The sequence below is a fragment of the Spermophilus citellus genome, assembly GCF_964194105.1.
Source record: "Spermophilus citellus genome assembly, chromosome: 17".
NCBI lineage: Eukaryota > Metazoa > Chordata > Mammalia > Rodentia > Sciuridae > Spermophilus > Spermophilus citellus.
Window position 1 is genome coordinate 4,272,134 of NC_138199.1, and position 7,166 is coordinate 4,279,299.

Genomic DNA, 7,166 nt, shown 5'->3' on the forward strand with positions numbered 1-7,166 from the left:
TTGCTGGCAGATAGTGTGAAGGTCACCGCTTAGCACCCCGTGGGGGCTTCATATCTGATGATTTATTACGCAGGCACCGCCGTGAGCTAACTCAACAATACGTGCATTTAATACATATGCACCAGTGGCTGGCTTTGTGCTGGACACGGGCTGGGCAGTGGGGAACAGAGGCTCGGGCCCCAGCCCCACACCCTCCTCCCCTGTCACCCACACGCCCTCTTCAGAAAATCTGCTGTGGGCACAACGGGAATGAAGGTGCAGGGACGGGTACCGCCACCAGAGGGCGAGTCCGGGACAGCGTCAGTTCCAGCCACAGGGTCACAAGCTCTCCAGGGCCTAAGGAGAAGATCTCCAGAGAAGGAGGGGAACCCTCGGCTGCAGTGACCCAGGGCACCGCCAGGCCTTCTGTGAAGGTAACCCCCGGAAGAGAGCTTCGTGGGGGGAAGCCTTTAATCCTTCCCTCCCCACGGCTCAGCCGGGGCTACGGGCACAGGCTGGCACACGGCAGCCAGATGCCACCCACGGAAGGCACCCCTCCTTAGATCAACAAGATGGCCTCGGAAGGGCCTCGTCACCCTGGGGTCTCAGAGCCCAATGTCTGCCTTCCGTTTCCTGCCTCCATGCCCCTTTCCCTACACTGCTTTCCCCCTTAAGAGACCAAGTCATGAGGCTGAGACTGAGCTGCAGCCAGGCATCGCTGGATGGGGACACTCCTAAGAAATGCCAGTGACTTGGTCACGGTGCTGACATCACAGCATATACCATTTACAGGAATTAAGGGGGCCACAGTGCTAGGTGGTATCTCAAGGGTCCCCACTGTGCCTGTGGCCCACTGTGACCAAATGTCCTGTGGCAGGTGACTAGAGTCGGAGAAGGTGGGTGGTGCCCACGCCCTGCTGTCTGGAGGCGACGTGCTGCCCTTAGCACATGTGGGGAGTGGGTCTCTTCCTCCAGGTCCTTCCCAGGCCTTGTGGCAGAGGATGGTGGGAAGAAGCGGGGGGGGGGGAGGGGGGCTGGGAGACAGGGGTGACTGGTCTGCACAGACACAGTGGCGTTTGGTGGCTGCACATACAATCCTTTTCTCCCCCACTGCCTTGCAAGACTGGGGCTCATGCAAATCCAAGACCCACAGCTTTTGAAATATCCTGCTCACCGTCTGCCCTCACTGACGTCTGCAGCCTCCATTCTGAGAGATCACCTACATGAAAAAGAACTAAAGATGCCGTCGGAAAAAATAACCCCTACACCCCCCGGAACCCGAGGCTGACCACCAGGCACAGAAAGACCAGGCCCAACACGGGCAGGTGCGCTTCTGTGGCCAGGCCTGGGGCAGCGGCAGGTAGGAGGGTGCGGCCACGTCCGTCCTCTGTGAGCAGAACCGCACCCTCCCCAGGCTCGCTCCACCCAACTCCCAGGACTGGTGACGGTGACCCTATTGGGAAACAAGGCCTCTGCAGACGTAAGGAAGCTCAGATGAGGTCACAGCAGGCCCTGAATCCACCAGCCAGTGTCCCTGTAAGAAGGCCACCAGACGCCAGAGAGCAGGGAGCCCAGGAGGGGTGGCCCTGCGACACCTTCGCTTCACGCCGCCGGCCTCCACAACTGAGGAGGACACAGTTGTGCTGCCACAGGCCACGTGTCTGTGGTGACCTGCTATGGCAGCCCCGGGAGAAGGACCCAGGAGGCCACCTGTCATTTTTCCACACGGAGCAGCACGCGGCAGGGGGGGAGGCCTAAGGGACCTCCTGCTCTCTGTGCGACTTCTATGGCCCGCCACCTCTCGGCCACTCAGCACTCTGAGAACCAGAACATCAGGGAAAGTCGAATTCTCGAGTGTGACCGACTGAGTGACAGCTCCTGTGCTGGTCTGCACACTGTGCCTCCCACGGGCAGCACTAGGCCACACACCTAGGTGATCTTGGGATCAGCAGCCCAGGGGAGGGCTGTGTGTCACACCCAGCCAGCCAGCTGCAACTGTCCATGTGACTTCAGGTCCTCCTCTGTCCCCCACTCAGTCACCTATGAGATGCGCTCTTGCCACGCCCCCTGCACGAGCGCTCCACTGGGCTTCCTTGGGTCCAGGGCCACGTCCGTCACAGCTGGGCACTGACCCGCTTGCAGCCCTACCAGACTCCCCCCCACACACACACCGTGAGGGTCGTGCCACAGCCCCGGGCCTGTCCCTGCGTCTTGTGGCTTTTGCTGTATAATTTTGTGCAGTGTGTGGGGAGTTTTAGGGATACGCATGCCACCTTACCACAGAGCTGGCCATTCTGCCAAGCCAAGGCCTATCCCAGCTGTAACCCCAAAGGACCTGGGTGTGATCGGACACCCTGTCATTGTCCCCATACCTCCCACTCTGTCCTTCATGATAGAAATGAGCTAAGGAGTGTCTGCCAGGAGATGGCCAACAGGCCACTAGCTGCTGCGTAACTTTTGGCTTCTTAAACCCAGGTTCACTGTTCTCTGGACAAACTGGAAGCTCTGGCCACCTGGGCATGCACGCCCCTCAGCACGGGCTGGCTGGAGCAGGGTGCAGTGCCCACCCCTTTAGATGGGGCCAGCTTGCCCAGTCCTTGCCCTGGTCACCTCCTCCTGCTGCCCGGCCCCATCAATACCTGAGTGTGTGGCCTTGGACGGGCTCTGCAGCTGGAGAGCAGAATGGTCTCCTGGTCTCCCACTGCTCCAACTGTGGCGGCCTGCACGAGCTGCACAGCCTGTTTCTATATCTTCATAAAAAAGAATGATGGAACCACCCTTTGACCCAGCTATCCCACTCCTTGGTCTACACCCAAAGACTTAAAGTCAGCACACTACAGGGACACAGCCCCATCAGTGTTCACAGCAGCACAATCCACAACAGCTAGACTGTGTGAACCAACCTACATGTCCTTCAGTGGACAAATGGATCAAGAAACTGGTGTATACTCACAATGGAATATTACTCAGCATTCAAAGAGAATAAAATCATGGCATTTGCAGGTAAATGGATGGAGTTGGAGAAGATAAGGCTGAGTGGAGCAAGCCAATCCCAGAAAACCAAAGGCTGAGTGTTCTCTGATAAGTGGAGGCTGATGCATAATGGAGGGAGGGGGCATGGGAGGAATGGAGGGACTTTGGGCAAAGGGGAGGGAAGGGAGGGAGGGGGCAGGGGGTAGGAAAGACGATGGAATGAGATGGACATCATTACCCCCATGTACATGTATGAAGACACGAATGGTGTGAATGTACTTTGTTACAACCATTTGTGTACTGTGAACTGTAATGCATTCTGCTGTCATGTACAACAAATTAGAATAAATAAATAAATTTTAAAAAGAAGGAAAAAAAGAACATCTAGAGAAGGGAAATGGTGATGTGTGAAAGTGCCTGGTACACTGCGCAAAGACGAGCAGGCCAAGGTACTCAGGTACAACCCAATGTGACACAGCAGGAAAGAGAAGCCCCACAACACAGGTGAACAAGAGGAAGAGGCCAGAAGCAAGGCACACACCTTCCATGTATGTGAGATTCCAAGAACCAGCAAGGCACAGAGACAGAACGCAGGCCACAGGGCGGGGCTGCTTAACAGGTACAGGGACAATGAACTGTTCTGAAACTGGGGTGTGGGGTGTGTGTGCAGATGTACTGAATGCCTCTGATTCAGTTTAACATTGTCAGCTTTTTGTCAGTTTTACTGAAAATCGCTTGTTATTTGCAGGTGAACACAGATTTGTTACAAATGTATATGATAAACCCAGGATATCAACCGAAATCACGTCAAATGAAAAAGGACCTAAGAGGAGTCATGTGAATTGCTCATTCAAAACCAGAGAAGGCAGAGTCAGAAGCTTCTGGCAATTAACAAAAAACAGTTACAGAGTCGGATGACATTGATCCACATACATCAATAACACTAAGTGTGAGTGATCTAACACGCCAATTGAAACAGACCGGCAGCGGGGAGAAGGAACCCAACTAGGTGCTGCCTACAGCAGCACCTATATATGTAAAATATCTAAATTTACATTTTACATATAAAACACAGACTGGAATAAAGAGGTACCATGTGAACGCTCATTAAAAGGAAGGGGAAGTAACTACAATTTTAAACTAGGTAGACTTCAGAACTAGGAAAATATCAGGCATAAAAAGGGGCATTTTATAATGAGGAAGAGATCGATTCTTCAAAAAGGCCTCTGTCTTCAACACGCGTGCACCTGACCAGGGAGGTTGGATCAACATACCAAGGAATTCAGAGCAGGGCCCAGCTTGACGGTCCAGTACTCGCCCTGCCCGCACAGGGCCCTGGGCTCGATTCCCAGCACAATAAACAGAGAAGTAAGGGGTGACGGAAATGACCGAACTGCAAGGTGGGATTAAAAAAATGAGTTTTACTTGGAAATGTCACTGCCTCCCTGACACAAACACTTGACCTGAAGAGCACTGTGAACTCGACAGGATCTAACAGCACCACTCTCCTCAGGCCTCCGCCAATGGAGCACCGTCGACAGAGGCCACACTGTGACACGAGACAGTTTGACAGGACACCATACAGAGTATGTTCTCAGACCTCAATGGAGTCAGCGTCAGAAATCAACTCAGGAAACAAGAAGGTCACCCAGTTAGAAATTAAAACAACACCCTCCTGAACAAAACACGGATCAAAGAAGAAGTCTCAAGAGAAATTTTAAAATATCTTGAACTACACGGAGCACGCGGCAGAGGTCTGGCCAGACACTTCTTTTGGAGTCACTGGTGGATAATGACAGGTAAAGCCCAGGGCTCCACGGGAAGAAAGCCAGAGCAGAGGGACACTCCAACATTTCACAGCCACACAGAAGAAGAGAACCGTGAGAGCCAGGCCACGATCATTTCCTTTTTTAAAGTGTGGGTGTGTATATATATATATTTTTAGCAGCAGGTACACACAGTACCTTTTTATTTTATTTTTATGCGGTGCCGAGGATGGAACCCAGGGCCTCACGCATGCGACACGAGTGCTAGGCAGCCCCAGCCCCTCCCTTTTTTAGACGTGGTCCCTGCGTGTCTTCTGATATCCACCTGGTTTCTCTTTCTCCTCAAGCAGGCGCTTGGCCGGCGGGCTGGTCTGGGTCATGTCAGAGGGTGGTTCTAGAGAGACCTCTTGTTTTAAATACGCATTTATCCCTTGGTTCATAAACTGCACTTAATAGTGACAATCAAAGTCACACAGAAAGTCTACTGGATGGACAGTCAGCGGGGTGGGGCAGGGGAAAGGTGGGACACGAAACCTAAGTAGCATCCTAGTCACTCAAAAACCGAACATTTTTTTTTTCTTTCTTCGACAGTGGGGATCAAACCCAGGGTGCTTCATCACTGAGGTCTATCCTTAGCCCCGCCTTCTATTATTTTTTATTTTGAGATAGGGTCTTCCTAAATTGTGGGGGCTGGCCTCGAACTTGTGATCCTTCTGCCTCAGTCTCCCAAACTGCTGGGCTTACAGGTATACAACACCACGCCTGGGAAGCTTTATTTTTACATATGTACACACACACACACACACGTACATGCACATGTATATACATGTGAGTAAATAGCAAAGTGCAAAATCTGTACAGCAATGACATTACTTCATCTGGCAAACTGACAAGATTAAAAAGTACGGCGTGGTGCACACTGGGTTGGTGAGAGTACAAACTGGGACACCCTCTTTGGGGGCGGTGTGGCAAAATGGGATATCAAGCAGCCACTCAAGAGAAACAGAATGTCTAGTTTGCACCATACGGAACCATCTCCAAGGACGAGCCACACTTAAAAAAACACGGAGGAGCAAAATGCCGTCAGACAGCATTGACACTTGTGTCAAAACATGATATATGCCTTCACACGTGTCCCCGAGGACTTACATGACAAGACCAACGCTGAAGGAATGAAAGGTAATATGGCAACAGCAGCTGCCCCCCACCACCCAGAGCTGTGTAACCCCAATAAGGCAGGGGACACTCCTCTTTCACTCTGTGCCCAGTTTAGTGTGACTTTGTTACACGGGTCTCTGTCACCCTTCCAACACACACGAGCAACAACTCCTCTGAGCACTCGAGAGAGGAACCAGCACATGGCTGCGGACTGAGAGGGCACAGAGCAAGCGGCTCCAAGCAGGATATGAAGGACACAGCACCAGGGCTGGGGTCAGCAGGAGGGAGGGACACGGGGCCGCTGACCAACAACACAGCGTGAAGTAACACTGCTATCACCTGGGCTGGTGGGACAGCCACGAGGTCTCACCCTGGAGTGCGAAGATGCCAGACGCCACCGTCCCTCCCCAGGACTGAGCCCAGAGTGCGTCACCACTGAGCTGGGCGCAGACCTTTTGTAACTTTTTGAGAAAGGCTCTCACTAAGTTGCCGAGCCTGGCCTCAAAACGTGTGAATGTTCTGCTTCAGCCTCTGAGTCACTGGGGTTAGGCATACGACTGTCCTTCCTTTCTTTTTCTGTGGTGCTAGACTTCGAACCCAAGGGTGCTCTCCCTCTGCTACTGAGCTCCATCCTCTGTCCTTTTAAATTTTTAGGAAAATCTTCGAGCCCACAGAGAGGGCAGGAAGGGCTGCACAGCGTCCGCCCAGGCGGAACAAGTCAGCAGAAGGGAGAGCACTCATTATTTCCAGCATGTAAAATTCACTATTATCACACAGTGTCCTTTTAACTTACTTTAATGGCTTCCAAAACAATAAAAAAATAAAACTGGAACCTGATGTGTGCTGTGTCCTCCATGTCCTCCCATGGCTTCTGCCCTACACCTCTGTGTCCCCAGAAACAACAGCACCCCGAATGCACACCTGCCCTCCACCCTGAGGGCTGACGCTGCACCCAGTTCCTCAGGGCCTTCTGAGCCGCTACAGTGACATGGCATGAATGGACACAGGCTCTGCCACACGCACCCCACCCTCTTCTATCCTGCATAACAAAGCGTGTTGACCTTGGGCTGATGACATCTTTATTACTTTTATCTCTTAAAAATATAACATCGATCCTTGGAAAAATAGCTCCACGGGCCTTTATTGGGACAGTGAATGAAATGTGGGAATTTGGGGTTTGGATCAGATAATGGCACATTTCAGTGTTAGTATTTTCTCATTTTGCTAACTGTATTTTCATGATGTAAGAATGTCACTGTCCTTAGATCCAATGCACAGGACTGATGTCCC

At 52.2% G+C, this 7,166-nt stretch overlaps 1 long non-coding RNA gene across 1 annotated transcript; it reads left to right on the forward strand.

Annotated features, from left to right (window-relative positions):
- Positions 1-298: 298 nt before the first annotated feature.
- Positions 299-6,376, forward strand: LOC308636728. Its single transcript, XR_014019468.1, has 2 exons — positions 299-3,571; positions 3,701-6,376. It is a non-coding gene; the product is annotated as an uncharacterized lncRNA (long non-coding RNA).
- The last annotated feature ends 790 nt before the right edge of the window (positions 6,377-7,166 follow it).